Below are 20,400 nucleotides of genomic sequence, written 5' to 3' on the forward strand. Positions count from 1 at the left end.
GGTAGCTGCAAAATTCAGTCCACACACTTTTCAGGCGGGACGGTAGCAGCAGGGAATTTATGTAGTCTTACTCGCACATCTGAGACCAGGTGAGTGCAGTTAGCCACATTGTGAAGGAAGGAGGCGCAGATTGTTTCCAACATTGTAATATACATTTCTTAGCCACCATGAAGCCTATACTCAAAAAAGGTGATTTTTTTCTGAACATCATCGTTGCCTCACACACCAAACAGCACCCCTAGTGGGTCTGGGTCCACAGTAACACCCACAACGTCAGAGTGTCTGTAAGATCTAGACCCAATAATCATATAGTTTTGTGCATGATCAAAACATGTGTATGTGATTGCCCGTCACTGTCTGGGAACGGGGGCAGGCATTCTCCAGGCCACGATTAAACTTATTCAGTTTGTGAGGGGTATAGTATAGCCTGTTCAGCAGTTTGTATTGTATGCAGCGGCACCTGAAATTAAGGGGCACCCTACGCGTGTGGGAACAGAGTTTCTTCCATACATCGTCTGTGATCTCCAGGTCGAGCTCGTTCGCCCAGCCGTTACGAGCTTTGGGAGGTGGGTCCGGGGTTTTTTCGCTACTAGGAATTTGTATAGCGTGGAGACCACTCTGCGAGCTACACTTGAATTTGCTATGCAGATTATTTCGGGTGTGTCTGGGGGCTCATCCGGGTAGGATGGCCACATGGCTTGGATTGAGTTCTGAAGTATTGTAACATTTCCACTGCCGACCCTGAGTGCCCCGGCTGCAAGGTTTGAGGGGTGATACATTTCCCCTCAGGGCACACGTCAGTTAGTGCTTGGTATCCCAACGCCTGCCAGTGCTGTGATAGGGTCTTATCGTGTGTGGGTTCAAGCCCAGGGTACCCCCAGATGGGGAGCCATTTAGGGTGTGTTTCGGACCTTGGTGACAAAAATCGGTCCCATGCTTGCAGAGTGGACGCAGGGTGGTCGAAAGGTGATTCATCCAAATATGTATGGTGTGCAATTAGTGACTTAAAGTCAACTTCAGAGGTCGCCAGTCTCTCTAGTTTGACATGGGGTTGGGCAGTGGGGTATGAGTACCAATATGTAGCATATTGAGGTTGTGTTGCTATCCAGTATAGCTTCAGATCGGAATCGGTGAAGCCCCCACACTCTTAGGGGAATTCATGTGCGTCCACTTCTTACGAACGGCGCCAGCATGCGACAGAAATTGCGCAAATGCTATGTGTAGACTATCAAAGTATTGTTTGCCCGGCCAAACCAGGACGTTCGGGAAGAGGAGTTTGGGTACTAGGATAATTTCTATCAATGATAGATTCCCCGCCAGCGTAAGCAGAAGGGGACACCATCTTTTTATTTTGGTGTGGACATGCCTTTCGGCAGCAGCATCATTATTTGCTAGTAGGGACTGTTTGGTTGGAGACACCTGGACACCTAAGTATTTGATTCCTCCTGGTGACCACTGGAGAGGGTACTCACACAAGGGTTGGTGGGTTTCCTTAGTTAGGGGAAATATCTCAGATTTTGCATAGTTAGTGGCGAACCCGGAGTAGGTGCCAATACGGATTACATCCCTAAGTACAGGGTCTAGGTTAGAGGATGGGTTCCTGACATGTATATCATCACCATACAATGAGATTATCTCAGGGGCTTCTGTTAGACGTATACCTTTACGTGAATGCTGCGCTCTAATACAGTCTGCCATTGGTTTGATGGCAAGTGCAAACAAAATGGGGGAGAATGGGCAGTCCCGATGGGTGCCCCTGTTCAATGCAAAGGGTGCAGAGGTTTGTGTCTTGACCAACAGTCTAGACGCTGGGTCTGTGTAGAGCAGTTTGATGAATTTGATCATATTCCGCCCCACTCCCATTTTATCCAAGACTTCCCACATGAAATGCCAGACCACCATATCGAATGCCTTTTGGGCATCAAGCGTGACAGCAACAGCCTCTGCCGTCTGATAAATTCTGGACATTAAATTAAAAAGTCTTCTAATGTTCAGTGCCGTAGAGCATCCAGGAACTAACCCTCCCTGATCCTCATGCACCAAATGGGGCATGATTGGCAGGAATCTATTTGCGTCTGTTTTGGCGAATATTTTCCTATCGATGTTCAAGAGGGACAGCGGCCTATAGGAACGGCACTCGTCTCCGGGCTTGCCTGGCTTCAGAAGGACTGTTATTGTCGCTTCACACAGAGTGGGAGGGAGAATTGATTTGCAAAGTGATTAGTTCCAGGCCTCCAGTAGTTTTGGCGCAAGGAGCGCCATATGTTCTTGATAGAATACCGAGGTAAAGCTGTCTGGTCCGGGGGCCTTGCCCTTCGGTAGGTCGGTTATGGCTTGAACTATTTCGTCCAGTGTGATGGGCGTCGTCTAAGCCGTTTCTAGTGGACTGGGAGATAAGGGTCATAGGAATATTGTCCAGTAGCACTTGTATGTCAGATATGTTGTGTGTTTGGTGCGATGTGTATAGTTCTGCGTAAAACTTAGTGAAGACCTCCAGTATCTGCAGGTCTGCCCAGTGTGGGCTACCCTTTGTGTCCTTTATACACAATCTGTGACCGTCCCCCCTCCGCCCGGACCACTCTGGCTAGTGATTGACCTGGGCGTTCACCTTCCCCATATCTACTTGCCGCCTGGGGGCGTGCAAAGTAGCGGATTTCACGCAGGGCATGCGACTAAGGTCTCCAATTCCTCCCGTATCTGCGCCAGTTTAGTGGAGGTGGCGACAGTTGTGCATTCCTGCTCAAGGACCCTTAGTTTGGCTTCTGACCGGCTGAGGTCATTCCTAATCATTTTTAGGATTCCTGCCTCCCTCGAGATGGACATGCCCCTAATGTACACTATAAAGGCCTTGCATGTGCGCCCCAATAGCTGTGTCCTGCTGTTTATTACACTCAAAGAATGTCTCTATATCTGAGCGGATCTCAGCTTTAAATACAATATCATTCAGAGCTTCCGATTTCAACCGCCAGGCGGCTGAAGGGGGCAGGGATGTTTCCAGTCATATGGATAGCGTCACCGGGGCATGAGCAGAAAGAGTGCGGGTGAGTATCTCTGCATTTTAGACTTTGCCTAACAGATCTCCGGTCGTTAAGAATAGGTCAATCTGAGAGGAGCTATCGTGTACTGAAGAGCAGTACGTTTATCCCCTTCCTTGAGCATTGAGGGCTCTCCATGAGTCACGTAGTCCTAGCGATACCATGTGTAGTTGCAGCCTACGAGCCGCCCGAGACAAGGAGCTAGGGGCAACTCTGGTTCGGTCAAGGTTGATATCTAGTATTAGATTCATAGCCCCTCCCCATATAATTTGCACCCCAATATACCCCATTGGGTCAGAGACCACTGCATAAAAAAAACTCTGGACTGTCAATATTTGGGCATAGGTATTCACGACTAGATATTCTCCCGCAGGTATGTTGCAGTGCAATATGATGTATTTGCCCTCGGGGTCTATGTAGCTCTTCTTCAGTGTGAACTTAACCAACTTGTGAATTAGCATCAATACCCCTCTAGCCTGCGCAGAAAACGAGGTGTAGAATCTATTCATCCCCCAGGACGGTGCCAAGGCTGTCGCCAACCACTTCATGGCATGAGTTTCTTGAAGCAGGAGTATCTTCACCCAGTGCCTTTGGGCGTATGCTGTGATTCTACGGGCCTTAGTAAAGTTAGCAATACCACAGACATTCCATGACATTAACTTTGTCGCCAATTGTAATGTTTTAGAGTGTATCCTAGACTAGCCACACTAGTGCACAAGGTACTGTGCCTGCTTCGTCCACACATTGCTCGCTTGACATTTGCGCAACTGCACCATCTCTGCCATTTTTAACATTACTTACACCAACTGTCCTCCCTCCTCCCCCCCCCCACTGCTATAGCCCAACTAGCAGTGTAAGGTCCCTCCCTCCTAGTAATGTGGTCCATAGGCCCAACCCAACCTGGCCCAGGTGCACTGGGGTTCCAACAGGGACCCAACCACAACAAAACCTTGTAATGAACAATTGCAGCCGCAGTGGGGAACGCTGATGCCACACTACCAACATCGCAGAATCAATGCTGACATTTCACTTCTTACAACATGTTACTATTCAACGGCGGTCCAATATTACATGTGTCGCTATTGGCTTTGAATCTGAAGGATGCATGAATTCGAAAGTGAGACCACCTGCATTACGGTCCCGGCACTCAATCAGTTTCCATCATGTGCTTAGTTGGATTGTTTAACGGGATCTGAGACTCGATGAATTTTACCACCTCATCAGGGACAGTGAAGAAGTAGAGTGTGCCTCTGAGGGTAAACTTAAGGTGCGCCGGGAAGAACATAGCATATTGGACGCTCCTCTCCCTTAACATTTTTTTTTAATGCAGAGAAACAGGCGCCTCTCCTGCTGTACCCTTGTGGAGAAGTCGGGGAAGATCCTAATGATTTGTGAGTCCATCCGTAGTTCCTTCTTCTCTCGTGCCAGATGGAGTACATGATTCCTGTCCATGTAGCTTAATATTTTGGCAATTATAGGTCTGCGGAAATCTCCGAGCTTAAGTCGCGGGGGCAGTGCACGGTGCACTCGTTCGACGGTGAAAAATTGAGATAGCTTGGGTTTCCCAGCAAGTCTTTCAGTAAGTTTTCAATAGCTAATTCCATCTCACCTTTGAGCACATCCTCTGGGACTCCGATTATACAAACATTATTTCTTCGTAAGCGAGATTTCAAATGGTCACATTTCGCCTTGACGGATTTCATGTCTCGGACCAGGGCAATACAGTGTCCCGGAGCACTTGTATTCCGTCTTCATTAGCCCCAATCCTGGATTCAGCCGCTGTGATTCTAGTGCTAGCATGGTCGAGTTGTGACTTGAGAAGACATGACATTAGCATTAATATCATCTAGCTTTTCGTGGAAGGACGCAATGTTTTTTGCCAGGGATTCCATCATAGCTGTTAGGTCGGAGGCAGCTAAGGAGGAGGAGTTAGTTGTATCGTCTTGGCCTGGGGTGGGTAGATCTAGATCAGGTCTTGGTGCCGCTTTCGTGAATTTGTCCACGGCGCCAGTTTTGTTGGCTCCTTGGGATTTGTTCGACATTCTCTGGGCTGGCAGGTCAATCCCCTATGAAGTCACCAAATATCTGCCTCCTAGTGACTGCTATCACACATTAGGATCGGCCTTCCACACATGTCTAGTGAGAGCCTGAGTATGTGGGGTGCAGGGAGGGAGGGTAGGGTGCTGTCAGGCACTTTTGGTGGTACTGCGTGCAATTCAGGGGTCCCTGTGGCCCCACCAGAAAACTCATGCATGCCAGACTGCAGAGCGATTCCTCTAGCTGCCCAGGTGTGCCCCGAAATGTACATGTGCGGCACGGCCAGTATATTAGGCTCACCATGTAGCTTAAGGTAGCGCTCACAAAGTGCCTCCCCTCCCCCCAGGTCCCGGCAGAGTGTCCCAGCAATGGACTGCGGACACGGAACAAGTGTCACACAGTGAGGAGCCGGCTTATGGACTCAGGCCTCCTCGCAGCGTCGCCGCAAAGGGTCTGGATGTTCGCAGGGGTTCTGGCGTTGTGTGTAGTATGGTCGTGGCAGACCCAGGAAGCCATGTGGGGCGTGCTTGCACGGTACACTTACTTGAAGCTTATGGATCACGATACATGGAAGCTCTGGTCGCCGACATAAGTGCCTAAACTGTGGGGGTGACGCGGCACTGCGCAGAGGGCCAGGCCCACAGCACAGGGCGCATCACTGAAATCAGGTGGTAGCCCCTCTAGTCCTTGGGTTGTCTGCCCGCAGCTGGGCCGCCGCAGGGGCCTCAATACAGGGCCAGTGTGCCTCTTGGTTCGTTGTCAAACTCCCTACAGGTCGAGAGATGAGCCCAGCCGTGGCCAACCGATAGGGAAAGCAGGGGGAGGATGGCATCTGTCTCCGGCCTCAGTAAACCAATGGTCGTCTGCACTAGGCTTCCTGCTGTAGCGGGAGGCTCCCCAGCCAGAGCCCGCACGTGGCATCAAGTAAGGTACGTAGCACCAGCTGAGCCCTGTCAGTGATGCGCAGTTTCGAGTATGCAGGATCCCATCCAGTGGCAGCCTGCATCGTCTTCGGCCACTGGAAGCAGGCCCAGGGAGGGAGGAGGTCTGCCGCAGCGCTCCTCACGCCACACCGCAGTTCCCCACACCACAGGGCCAGCCGGGGGGAGGGGGTCCGCAGCAGTAGCTCGGCTGGCCGTGGGGTCACCGCTTGACCAGGAGGGAAGGGACGTCGGGTGTTTCAATGGCCACGGCCAGTCACAGCAGGCAGGGCAGGCCGCTGCATGGAGCGGTTTTCTCGCAGGGGACCGGCACCTCCGGGTTCAGCTGTGATGTGTTCAGCGGCAGCGTCCGGGCAGGATCTCCAGTGAACTTTGCGCCACATTTGAGCGTAGTCGGTCCTGTCTACTTGCTTGGTTGCCCCATCGATCCAGAAATTGGCAAGGTGGTGCCCCCCCACCTTCAGGAACTCATGGGCTGATTTTCAGGGTCGGTGTGTACGCAGGTCCTCCGTTAACTGCTGTTTTTCATTGGTTTCGTGTGGAGCCTATGTTTTATGCAGTCATCTTGGCAGCTGCTCCCCCACTCCCCCTGCTTGTTGACATAGTACATGCTGGGTCGGTCTGGATAAGGACGACCTTGCCCCCAATGAGCGGAAGGAAAGCCTTGAGAGCTAGCCAGATGGCTTTCAGCTCCAGCCAGTTGATCTGAGACTCCTGCTCCTGCCAGGTCTAGACTCCATGGACACTGCGGCTGTCCAGAGTGGCCCCCCAGCCTTCTAGGGAGGAGTACTTAGTGATGCTGACCTGCTGGGCCGGCTGCCGGAAGGGCTTGCCCATCTGCAGATTGCAGTCCCTGGACCACCATGTGAGGTCGGAGTAGAGAGAATGAGGAATGTGGACAAGCTCCGCTTGGGAGCCCCGCTCCCGATTCCATGAGGCTGCATGGTGCAGCTGTAATCTACTCAACTTGGGGTACGGCCAGTAGGACTGCTGCCATGATACCTAATAAATGTTGCTATCACCAGGCCGATGTCACTTCTCGGGTGAGGAAGTGAGTAGTGGCCCTCTTGCTGGCCGTGATCTTGTCCTCTGAGGGGAACACTCTCTTGGGGCTTGTGTCCCAGATTAGGCCCAGGAAGGTCAGACTCTGCGTAGGCTGAAGCCGAGACTAATTGAGGTTGAGCGAAAATCCCAGCTCGTGGAGTGTAATCATAAGGGCGGAGGAAGTGTGGTGAACCACCTTCAGAGATCTCGCCATGACGAGCCAGTCGTCCAGGTACGGGTAGACGTGGTGGCCCTAGGGAAGGACGCCACTGCGGACGAGGTGGTTGAGGACGACTGAGGCTTTGAGTAGAGTGATGCTGCAGCAATCACCGAAGAATGTGGTTGAGGGTGGGCCAACAGAAAGAGTGGATCCCCCTCCATTTGCCTATACTTGGCGTCCAGGCGCCGATTGACCGGTTGGGCCGAGTGGGGTTTGAGCCACCCCTTCTTGGGCATGGCGACGTCCTTCTGCGTCAGGATCCCTGTTCTAGCCGCGGGGCATAGAGTGAGGACCTTGGCCAGTACCCCCGCCTCTGGTTGTTCGACTTCTGATTGAGGAAGACACAAGTACTCTGCTGGACCTGCGAGTCGTTCGTGGAAGGCCTTGGCTGAGGATGGTGCGTCAGAGTCTTCTTCCTTGTGTGTGTCCACCAGGGCGTCCGGCTGATCCGGAGTGGGTGGAGGAGTGCTGGGCGCCGAGGGCTGAGGTGTAGAAACCGGAGCCGGAGGCTGGTACGGAACCGCCTGAACTGTGGGAGGCAGGGGAGCCGGAATTGAAGGGGCTGGGGTGGGCAGCAGGGGCTGCCCCTGAGTCTGTGGCGCTGGAGCAATAGGAGGAATGACTATAGGCGCAGGCGGAGGGGCCGGAGGGAGCATGTCCCTGATCACATCCCTAAGGATGGACCCCCTCTGAGGTGATCTCATGAGCGTGAGGAACTTTTCAAAGAACCTTTCCTCGCAGGCCAGCGGAGTGGCAGGTGATATATTACAAGTTACTCACCGTAGTGACTAACGTAGTCCATAGTCCACTTTCCTCCATACTGCATGGACGTCCCTCGCTAGGGACGTGATAAAAACCTTCTTCCCCTTTAAATTTATAGGTGCACGTAGGCGTGGCCCTGGGAGCATGGGCTCCCCTGACTCCGCCCTACGGCACCACTCCTCAGTCCCCCTTGAGGCGTCGACAATATTACAATTGCCAAAGTGACCCCAGTTTTATTAGGGGGGGGCGATAGTGGGACGTATGGAGGAAAAGGGACGAGTACAACTGAAAGTAGCCCCAGGGTGGAGGGGTGGCCCTCCTTAAGTAAACAAGTTCCTTAATACTGCCTGCCAGAATTCCACATCTGACCTGGAGCCAGCATCCCAACAGTCGTGCTTGCAAAAAGCCAAGGGAGTGGCATAAGTGGCCGCCTTGCTGACCTGCCACGGTACATGTCTCTGGAAAACAACTGCTGTGGCCTTGGCTCTGAATGCGTGGGCATGCATGTTTGCCGGAAGCAGTTTGTGTTGCCCATCCTAGGCCTCCTTGAGGAGGCCACCATCCACCTTGCTATGGAGGCCTTGGAAGCCTGATATCCTGGCCCTGACCCTCTGAGGGTGATAAATAGAGCCTCAGACTTGCAGAAGCTCTTGGTCCCGTCCAGATAGAACTTTGGCACTTGTCTAGCATGAAGACAGTGCAGAACCCTCTGAGCTTGGTCCTTGGGGTCAGTGAAGCAAGTAGGGAGTACTATCTCCTCCTTTAGATGGAACGCAGAGACTACCTCAGGTAGGTACGCCGATGCGTTAGGCGTTCTGAGGACCACCCTGTCCCTGTGAAAGGTAGTGTATGGATTGGATGCCATCAGAGATTGGATTTCGCTGACATAGTGTGCAGACGTAAGAACCACCAAGAGGGCTGTCTTAATGGCGACTAGCCCGATGTCTGTGGACACCATTGGCCCAAAGGGTGTATGCGCCAAGGTGCCCAACACTATGTTGAGGTCCCACAAGAGGTGTGGCTTTTTGATGGGCGGGTAGAGCCTGGTGAGACCCGTCAATTGTCTTTTAACTACCGGGTTGGCGGATGAGAAAAACCTTCCTCCCCTGAGTTCCGGTAGGCTCTGATTGCCGCCAGATAGGCTTTGAGGGCGAGCCACATGGCCATTAACTCGAGCCAGTTGATGATGGCCGCCTGCTCCGGGCAGAACCCTCTCCGTGGAAACTTTGGCTGTCAAAGGTAGCTTCCCATCCTGGTTGGGGATGGTAACCCGAGGAGCTGACTGATGAAAGGGCCCGTCTAACCGTAAGTTGCTGTCCGTGCTCCCTGAGACTAGGTTGCGACAGAAAGCAGTGGAACGTTGCCCGGCTACGCCCGGGAACCCCTCTCCTGTGTAACTGCAATTTAGGCGCTGGTACCACCATGCCGAGGTCACTGTTCTGCTGAGAGAGTGCTCCCAGTGAGGGCAAAATTCTCTCAGAGCTCGTATCCCAGATGAGGCCCAGGAACGTTAGAGTCTGCCTGGGCTCCAGCTGTGATTTCTTGAGATTGATGGAAAATCCAAACTCCTGTAATGGGAGCATAAGGGCGGAGGCGGTGTGGAGGACTTCCTCCGGAGACCTTGCCCTGATGAGCCAGTCTAGGTATGGCTAGGCGTGGTAACCCTGGGCCCCAAGTAGGGCTGACATGCATTCATCCGTCCTTTACCAACCCTCGGGGACCGGAGTGAGGCCCAAGGGTAGAAACTTGCATAGGAAATGGAAGCCCCTGATCCGGACCCTATGTAAGGACCGATGGGGCTGCAGATCGGAATGTGAAGGTAAGCATCCTTTAGATCCAGGGAGCACATCCAGTCTCCTGTGCACAATATCTCTGCAATACGTGCTGGGGTAACCATTGTATGGTGAAAAACCTGTGAATAGGAGCCCAGACACCACTGGGTGGCTGGATCTTCTTCCACTGCCTGCCTCTCTACGTGCAAGCGAATTTCCACCCACAGAGTTATTGTCCCAATTTGTGGGAGCAGAGGAGAGGAGATAGGCGAAGGAGGGATCGGTAGGCGGTAGCCCGAGGACACTGAGGAGAGGGTCCAAGGGTCCGCGAACCTTGTGCGCCAGCATGGGTGTGCGTCTCACTATATGCCTTAGGGATGGCCTTAACGTGGATGAATAAGGATTCCGCAGTCTGGGGACTGTTCCTCCTCTTATCAAATTTCCTAATCCGTCATAGAACGGAACAGTTTGCCCCCCCCCGGACTCCAAAGGGAAGGTTCAGTATGCGTTCCTGGATGTCCGGGTTGAATTTGGTCACCCGTAGCCAGGCCGTCGTCGTCCTGCCAGCAGCAGTGCAAATGGCACCGTCTGAGGCGTCAACGTGCACCACGGCAGACTCCATTATGTCTTGCGCAACCTTATTTGGCCTCCGCCAGCCCTACCTTGAAGTGTGCCAGGAGCTGCACCGAAGTGACCGAGGAGTGTGTCTGTGAGAGTCCCAACAGCAAGAGGGGGCCTGCTGTCTAAACTTGCAGTCGAGGCGCCTGTTGGTAGGCTGCGCCGAATGGGTTCAAGCTGTAACCCGCTGACCCGAGCCAGCTGCTGAGAAGGAGGCTGTGGGGCTGCCAAGACCGTTGGAGGTGTGGGAGCCAGTGTTTTGAGTATTGGCATGGGCAGCTGGGGCTTCACAGGAGCTGGAGGCACTGGAACCAAGGGCGGAGTGGCTGTGGGTGCTAGCGACAGAACCAGAGGGAGCATGTCCCTGAGGGTCATGGCTTTTCAAGAAAACCCGTCTTCACAGCCCGGTGGAGCACTTGGAGGCGTGGGCATGCTGCGGCCTGAACCCACTCTGCCTTACTGTCTGCGGGGTGCATCGGCCCTGCGACAATGAAGGGTATGCCGTGAGCCACGTACTTAGTTAAGATCAGCCCCACCTGGAAACTTGTTCCCCTACCTGTTCCCCTGTGTTGTGGTGATTGCCTCATTGGGCCCCGTCTCTTCCAAGACTCCTGGCGGTTGAGGTTGAGGCCTACCCTGCACTTCAGGTCGGGGCCTGGTAGGCGGATCACCCTCTGTGATGCTGCTGGTAGTGCTGCATACAGGCGCCCCTTCAGAAATCTGTCTGGTACTAAAGCAAAGCCCTGCAGGCCAAACCCCAGTAGTAGAACCTTGCGGCCCCTCAGCTCAGACACCGGTAGTGTCTCACGACTCGTCGGCCTTGCGGCCGGTAGCTGTAGTATCAGCATTGGTACCTGCACTGGTACAAGAACCTGGAAGGTCTCTCCTGTGCTTGTGCCTCCTGGTTGGAGACAACTTTGCAGTGTGCGTGGTGCGTACAGGCGCCGCCTCCGATTTAATTGTCTGGTACTAGGGGCATAGCCCCTCAGGTGGGTACCCAGTAATTGAACCTTGCGGCTCCTCAGTGCAGTCAGCCCCCGGTAGGTTCTTGCGAACCCTCGACCTGACGGCTGGGAGCTGTAGCAAGCAGCCTTGGTACCTGCCCTGGTACCAGGACCTGAAAGGTCCCTCCCACTCCTACGCCTCCTGGGAAGGAGTCACCTTTGCGAGATACGTGGTGCGCACTGGTGCCCCCTAGGACATCTGTCCGGTACTAGGGCAAAGCCCCTCTAGCGTAGACCTGGTAATAGAACCTTGCAGCCCTTCAGCGCAGTGTCCGGTAGGATCCCGTGACCCCTTGGCCTGACAGCTGGTAGCTGTAGCAGCCTCGGTACCTGCACTGGTACCAGGACCTGAAAGGTCTCTCCCGCTCCAATGCTTCCTGGGTAAGCAGTCACCTTTGCGAGGTACGTGGTGCATACAGGCGCTTCCTTGGACATCTGTCCAATACTAGGGTGTAGCCCCTCGGGTTAGACCCGGTAGTAGAACCTTGCGGCCCCTCAGTGCAGTGTCCGGTAGGATCTGGCGGCCGGTAGCTGTAGTAGCCTCGGTACCTGCACTGGTGCAAGCACCTGAAACGTCCTTCCTGCTCTAGGCGTGGATGAAAACAGTGCCCCTACCTTGGACCTGGACTTGCCCTGAAAAATTCCTTTGAGTCCTCAGGAGACAAACTTCCGAAGAGCTCCCTCCCCCGGGATAACCAGTTCTTCAGAGCGCGTTGCCCGCTGTACAGGACTCCCAGACGTGGGAAAAGGGCAAAGGCAGCGGAGGCAGAGAGCATGGGGGTCAGACATAGGGAAGAGCCCCATGCAGGCTGAGCACCTGCTCACATCGTACTGTGCCGGGGAGGAGCCTGGCACCAGAGGACAGAGGGATGGAAGTTACGTGGAATTACCATGCCGGAGGCCTAACCAAGGAGCGTGTCGACGCAGAAAAGAGGACTGAGGAGTGGTGCCGGTGGCGGAGTCAGGGGAGCCCATTCTCCCAGGGCCGCGTCCCTGCGTGCCTCTAAATTTAAAGGGAAAGGTGTTTTTTTCTGGGGAAATAGGTTCAGTCTCCCGTCCCTAACGAGGGACTACCATGCAGTATGGAGGAAAGGGGATGGGACGTCAGAGTAGGACAGGGTAGCGGGCGACTGCTGGGGTCAGTGCGTATTCCATCTAGCTGGATGCAGAGGAAACCTGCCCTGCGCTGCTGATGGATAAACTGTAGGCCACGTATGTGGTTGACACCAGTCCCCACCCTGTAACTCGCTCTCCCACCTGCTCTGTTCCTCGGGGTGGTATCGGACGAGCGCCCATCTTGTCTGGCGCAGTGCCCATCTTGCCGAGCTGCATACCACGTGGCAAAGTCGTGGTGCTTGGCTCACTGGGCCCAGCCTCCTCCAGGACTCTTGGCGATGGGGCATTAGATCTACCCTGTACCTCAGGCCGGGGCCTGGTAGGTGTGTCACCATCAGCAGTATCGCTGGTAGTGCTGCGTACAGGCGCCACCTCGGACATGTTGCCGGTACAAGGGCATAGCCCCTCGGGTGTACATCCGGTAAAACAACCTAGCGGTCCCTCAGCACTGTTTCTGGAAGGATCTAAAGACCCCTCGGCCTGACGGGCAGTAGCTAAATAAGCCTCGGTACCCGTGCTGGTGAGAGAACCTGAGAGGTTCCTCCAGTCAGGGTCGTTTCCTTGGAAAGGAGTCATCCTTGCAGGGTACACTGGAAAAGAGCGGCCCTCCCTTGGGCCTTGACTTATGTCCGACTAAGCCCTTCATGTCCTCTGGAGGCGACTTCTCGAAGAGCTCCCTCCACCTAGCTAGTCCGTTCTTCAGAGCATGTGAAGAAAGTGTGTTGCATGCGATACAACCCTCCCATCCGTGGTCGTGCCAAGGCAGCGAAGGCAAAGAGCATGGGGATCTGATGTAGGGAAGAGCCCCTCGCAGGCTGGACACCTGCTGAAACCCGCTGATGTCTACATGCGCCGGGGAAGGAGCGTGGCGCCAGAGGACAGAGTACCTGATTGATAAAAAACTAAAAAGACAGAAAGTATCCAGGGAAGAGCGTGTGGTATTACAAGGCCAAAGCCAAACCCAGGAGCACTGTTGAAATTGTCCCGTTCCTGTCAACGGGGAAAAGGGGACAGGGGAGTGGCGCCCGTAGGCGGAGTCAGGGGAGCGCATGCTCCCAGGGCTGCGCCCCCACGCACCTATAACTTTAAGGGGGAAGAAGGTTTTTTCTGGTGAAAAAGTTTCTGTCTCCCGTCCCTACCGGGGGACGCCCATGCAGTATGGAGGAAAGGGGACGGGACGTAAGAGTAAGATCTAGGAGGATAAGAACGGATGGAGAGTTATAGTCAAGATTAGAGAGCAAGTCATCACGGGTGTTCAGTAGAGCAGTTTCCAAGCCCCTGGAACCTCTGAAGCCAGACTGGTGGTCGTGGAGACAGCCAACATGTGTGTTTTGGGTCAGTTAGGAGATGACCAGCTTCTCGAGGAGTTTGCCCAGGAAGGGGGTGAAGGAGACAGGGCTATAGTTAGCATAGCAGGCGTGTTCAGAAGAGGGTTTTTTAACGAGTGGTTACAGAATTCAGCCGGGGCAGGCGCAAGATAGGCAATGTTGTCCTTAATACTTACGGAGGAGTAGGGGAGCACCTGTTTGGGGGACACTTTCATAGAGAGGAATAGTCTAGAGGCCTCATCCTGTGCTATGGGAGAGAAGAAGCGGAGAAGTAGGGAAGGGGTGAGGGAAGTCAAGGGAAGAATGACAGCTGGGGAGGGAGAGGGGAAGAGAAAAGTGAGGACATAATGTCCTGAGTTTTGGAAAGTAAGTGGGAGGCCAGAGACGTACTTAGGGTCATTGATGGCAGGGGAGATGTGAAGACTGCAGCAGGATTGGCAAGTTCCGTGCAGATGTTAAACTGTTTGCCAAAGTTGTTAGTGGCCCCAGAGATGCAGGCTTGGATGTGAGCCCTCTTCTTCAAGTGAATGGAGTCTGTATTCCCTTTGGAGCAGTCAACAGGCCAGTTTGTCAGAGGATGTGTCGGATGCCCGCCACTCCCGCTCAGCCACTCTGCACTTGCCGTTTCAGAGCGGCTAGGTAGGAGTCATACCAGGTGTTGCGCTTGGAGGCAAGCTTCATTCTGATCCTCTTGACAGTGGCAAGGATATCCAGGGTGTTGGTGATAGAAAGGTGAAGATTAGCAAGGTCAGAGTCGGTGTGGGAGTCTGCGGCAGTAGGAGGAGGGGGAATAAAAGTGGCAGCAAAGAGCAGCAACTGACACTTTATTGGTCCAATGACAGAGGAGACAGGCGGTGCAGGCAGAGGCTTAGCAGGGGGATCAAACAGATCAAGATGAGAAGACAGGAGGGAATGGTCAGACCAGCAGAGAGGAATAGTGAGAGGGTTGGAGATAGGAAGAACTGAGGAGATGAGAGCATCAAAGGTATGTTCGTCAGAGTGTGTCGGACCAGAGGGATGAATGGTGAGGGAGAGAACATTGCAGAGGCTGCGGAAGAGTCCAGTGGTCGCCTCGGGAGAGTCAAGGTGAATACTGAAGACACAGGGGAGGTTTGGAGGTAGAGGCAATGATAGGTTATTTATAACACGCTTAATACCCAGAGGTTTTCTAAGCGTGGACCCGGGGATCAAACCTGTGTTGCTTGTTGTCGTCTTGCCTCCTGAGCCATCCTCCCGAGACTGGAGGCAAGAATGGAAAAAGTGAGGTCAGACCACTCAGAGGAAGAGGGCGCACGGACCAGGGGTCCTGTAGATGGTGGCGCGAGTCAGCGAAAGGGTATGAGAGACGCTGAGCCTCCAGACAAGGCTTTGAAGGGAGGAGTACTATTGAGTGGGAATGATAGTAGCGGGGACCCAGTCAGGGAGGATCAGGGCCACTCCGCCACCATCCCGGTTAAGCCTGGGCTTGGAGAGTATCTTGTAACCCTCAGGCAGGAGTGTGTCCAAAAGCAGTGTGTAGGATATTTTGGCTCATTCCAATATGCCCCACTGCATCACTTTACAAACGGGGGAAAGAAACAGCCAAAAATGGATGCGCTACCCCCTGTGCGCGCAAAATTCTGCAAAACTGCGTGTGGGTCACAACCACAAAAGGCTGCACACCTTTGCCACACACAGTCAAAGTGGGGGTGGAAACAGAATTCTCACGGCAGGAGCTGTGGGTGCGGTTACATTTAACATGAAGCAAGGGTGCAAAATTGGACGAAAAACTGAAAATTCCGTTTTAAATGCAGCTTTGCAACCTTCAAAGTGCTGTTTTGGCCCTAGATCCATTTTATTTTCCAGTGATCCATTGAAATTAAAAGGGTATTGACATTACAGATCCAGGTGGCTCAGAGGAGCCGGGCCTCACTGACTGACAGCAGCTAAGAAATGTAAAAATGAAAAAGGCTGCCCAGCTACATCGTTTTCAGTTCTATAGGAAAAATGCAGCTAAAAATGGCAACATGTAACAATTTCAGGTGTGCAGAGAGAACTCCAAGCAAAGGCTGGATACATACATCCAGGCTGCAGACAAATCCCTGCACTCAAGGACAGAAATAATGCTCAATTAAATGTGTGTGTGCTGCATAAGAAAATTGGATTTAAAAGGACTCAGTTTAAGGTGCTTTTTCCATGAAGAAAGTGCAAAATCGCCTGTTTAAAAGCATGTTTTGGTTTAAGGGTTTAATTCTTGAAGAAAAGTCAAAGGATTGCGAATGTCAAAATACACTGATAACTGTGTGCATTTTATATGTGTTAATGAAAGATTTAGGTAACTTAAAGTTAAAACCCAGGCCTGAGTTAAGTAACTATTTAATTCTGATCTGACAGTCTCAGCCGGGGAATGGGTAACACCTCACTGCTGGCTGGAAATGCTTAATTGCTAGTGGGAGGTTTTCGCATACACATGACAAAGAACCCATCAGACTTTTGTCTGGGACTCAGCTAAAGACAATAGCAAGCTGGAACACTCATTCCCACAGGGGAGGGACAGGAAACTTCCCTCTGGACCCCAAACCTGATCAAAGGAATTTGACAGCTGTTGCCAACTGAAAGAAAAGTAAAAGAAAAAACTGCTAAGAACTTTTGGTGGTTAAATGCCTATTTGTAATTAAGCTTTAAAAACCTTTCAATTTGCTACATGAAGGAGGATAAATCTAAAAATTGGTGGTTGTAAATCTAATCGTATGCTCTTTCTTTGAAGACATGATTGAACCCTGTACTAAATAAGGTACAAAAGTTATAAAGAAACACTAATTGCGCCAAGACTATTAATGCTGCAAATATAATATTGTATACACGTGTCCTAGGGGTGATTTCACAGATATGTACTGAATTAGGAATTGTTAGGCCAAATCTTTATGATTAAAAAATCCACAGAAAGACAAAGCCAGCTCTCACTGACATAGGAGTTGGATGTACATATAACCCATGAAATATGTAATGTATGTGTCTGATTATATTAGAGGGCATAATTATAGAAATGTGTATTTGTGGGAAAGTTACATTTTAGTCCAAATAACTGTGGGAGTTCCCAAGTCACATCATAAAATATGACAGCTCTTTCTGGCTTCCAACCAGAAGAAGGCAAGTGCCTATGACCAATCACAGCCGTGTGGGTGTGGATTGTAATTCTGTTCCTACCATAAACTGAGTGATGTCACTTGGCAGGATAAATAAGGGAACTTCCCCACACACAGACACACACTGATTCCGGACTACATCATGATTTCCGCGCGGTGCTTTGTTCCTGACTTCATCCTGTTCCAGAATTCTTCATCTTGCCCTGATCTAGAATACTTTGCAAAACCCAGGCCTCTGCATTTGCTGAACTCTTCTTCACCTAGGCACAAATCCTAAGCCATCCCAAACTTCAGGGAAGCAAATTCTGATCCAGTCTGGCTTGCTACCATTCATGCTTTTTTTTTTTTTTAATAGATTTTTATTAATTTTCCAACTCAAACAACAATACAAACCAAACAGCAGTGCCATGAACAATATTCCAATAAACATTTAAGCATTAGTGCGCACTACTCCCCAGATCCCTCCCCCCGCGAGCCATTTCCATGTCTTATTCCGCTTCTGTTACACATGAGCGAGCCTCATCATCATCTGGATCTCCCGAAACCCCTGTCCCGAATATGCAGGATATCAATGCCTTCCATGCCATCAGAGAGCCCAGTTCCTCCTCCCAAGACATACAACTCGCCTCCTGCCACACCGCTGTCTCAGCCTCCGCCCATTTCTGTAGGTCATTCCACCACGCCTCAACCCGTGGCTTGCTACATTTTTTCCAGCCCATGGCAATTCGTCGTTTGGCCAGCACATACGCTAAGTCTTTCAGTTTGCTTGCATGTTTCTGCTGCCGAGGTCTGGGAAACCCACCCAAAAGGCATACCCAGGCGGTGTCTATGGCAAGCGTGACCCCTCTCTCTCTCAGCTTGCGAGCCACCTCCTTCCAGAACCCCTCTATCACTGGGCACGCCCAAAACATATGCGTCATGTCCGCATTTTCTTCGTCGCATTTGGGGCACGCCTGTCTGCCTGCATTCCGAAATTTGGATATCCTCAGGGGGGTCATGTACGCTCTGTGCGTAACGTACAGTTGTATTTGCTGCAGTCTGGCATTTCGAGACACTTTCCTGTGGTACCCCAAAGCCCGTTCCCACGTACCATCTCCCATTGCGATCCCCACCTCGCTCTCCCATTCCAATCGTAGGCTTGTCAGTTCCTTCCCCACTTTCGACATCACCATCTCATACAGCCTAGAAATTTCATGTCCCCCTTCCGTTGTATCATATATCCCTGCCATCGTAACCTCCGAATCATCTGCCACGGAATTCTCAGGCCACAGTTCCCGAATTTTCCTCCCCAATCTATGGTATGTAACATATTGGTACAATAATCACTTCCCTGAGCGATTCCGGCAGCCTCCCCTTCTCGAACGCCTCATTGAGCATATCAAGCATCGGGGGGAGTACCTCCGCTCCAAAAGTTTTATAAAATTCACTTGGCAGGCCGTCCGTTCCTGGGGTCTTGCTAGTGGGTAGCTGCCGGACGACCGCCTCCAACTCCCCTAGTGTTATTGGGGCATCTAGTTCCTCTCTCTCCTCCGTGCTTATCTTGGGCAGCCCAATATCTTGCAGGGTCTCTAACATTTCCTCCCGGTCGCCGCCGCCCGGATCCCCATACAATGCTTTATAGTAATTTACGAATTCCTCATTGACACCCTCCTGGGTATCTATCTGCTCCCCATCTTCTCTAATTATTGTCCTAATCGGGGGACTTGGGGTTTCTCTTTTATATAACCATGCCAAAAGACGACCCGTTTTATCTCCTCCCGCATGTTGCCTCTCAATATACTTTTTGTAATTTAGATTACAGAGCCTCCCCCAATGTTCTGTACACTGCTGCTGCAGTTTAAGCACCAGCTCGTTATCTATATGCTCGCTCTTCAGCGCCTTTTCCAGCTCTCTCTCCGCCTTCTGTAAATCGACCAGGGCCCCATTCTGCAAACCTTTCGATTTAGCAATCGCCACCCCTCGTACCACAACCTTAAAGGCCTCCCACAGAGTCCCCGCCGAGTCAACGCTGCCAGTGTTGGTATCGAAATAGCTAACTATTTCCTCCCGCATGTCTTCCCTAAAAGCCTGGTCTTTAAGCGCCTCTGCGCGCAGGCGCCACGTCGGGATCCGCGCTCTGGGGCGGCCATATTGCCATCCCACCACCATAGGCGAGTGGTCCGAGAGGACCCTCGCTCTATATTCCGCACTAGACACATCCACCAAGACGTCCGACGTGGCAAAAATATAGTCTAGCCTAGTGTGCAACCGCTGCGGGGCCGAGTAATGCGAGTACTGTCTCTCATTGGGGTGCTTGGTCCTCCACACGTCCTCGAGCTCAAAGTCCCGCAACAGCGTCCGCAGCGCCCGGGCTGCCGGGGCGGGCCTAATCACCTTATCGTCGGATCTGTCCATCCCCGGGTTCAAAACACAGTTAAAATCCCCTCCCCAGAACACCGCACTCCCCACACACCAGCTCAAGTTGGTACTCATCGTCCGGAAGTACTCTGCCGTGCCCTGGTTCGGGGCATACGTGTTCACTACACACATCACTCTGTTCTCGACTACCCCTCTCATCATGGCCAGACGCCCATCAGTATCCACAAGTTCCTGGATCCTACCACCGTTCCACCCCACTTTTTCTTCACCAGCTCTAGTTTGTCTCGGGTCAAATGCGTCTCTTGCAGTAATGCGACGTCTATCTTTTGTCGCCTCAAGTACAACATAACTTTGTTCCGTTTAAGATAGCTATTGAGGCCCCTGACGTTCCATGTCAGCAATTTTAGCTCCCCCATGATGTACTGATATCTTGCACTCTCCCTCCCGACCATCCCCGCTCGTTCATGCTATCCAGAAGTCTCATCCAAAATCTTCCCTCCAGGCTCGCGATCCCATTAAAACCTCCCAACACTATGTACACCCCAACTACCCCCACACCCCCCATTCCCCCTGCCCATCCCCTCCCCCCAACTCCCTCCCCAACTGTTGCCCAGCTCCATCCCGGGAACTCAGGCCCCCCCACATCTAGTTCCGGCTGTTACACCCAGAGCCCAGTAGGGTAAAGTCGCCCTAGCGGCCACTTAACTAAGAAATACTAAACGGGGGTGATTGGACCAGCCCCGAAAGGCTCCCTTGTATGACAACAATTACGACGCAAACAGTGCATTTAACATCCAGTTCCGGTTCCAAGCCCGGCCTCCCCAGGCCACAGCAATAGCTATAGTCAAATCCCACAGTCTCCGGCAACACCCTCTCTCGTCATAGAGCACTTATCTCTCATTGCCACCTTCATCCGCCTGGACCCCCGACTCCTGGGGGCTGCCCTGCATGTCCAGCCAACCCATGGCTTCCTCCGGTGATTCAAAAAACAGGGATCTATTATTGTGGATCACCTTTAATTTGGCCGGATAGAGGAGCAT

The 20,400-nt window shown here is 52.4% G+C and overlaps 1 protein-coding gene across 2 annotated transcripts in view; it reads right to left on the minus strand.

Moving 5' to 3' along the window:
* The window catches only part of PDE7A (phosphodiesterase 7A), a 1,871,135-nt gene that overhangs the window by 74,482 nt on the left and 1,776,253 nt on the right, over positions 1-20,400 (minus strand). The window lies entirely within an intron of this gene.

This window comes from Ambystoma mexicanum, chromosome 5q (assembly GCF_040938575.1).
Source record: "Ambystoma mexicanum isolate Mex_15411 chromosome 5q, UKY_AmexF1_1, whole genome shotgun sequence".
Classification (NCBI taxonomy): domain Eukaryota; kingdom Metazoa; phylum Chordata; class Amphibia; order Caudata; family Ambystomatidae; genus Ambystoma; species Ambystoma mexicanum.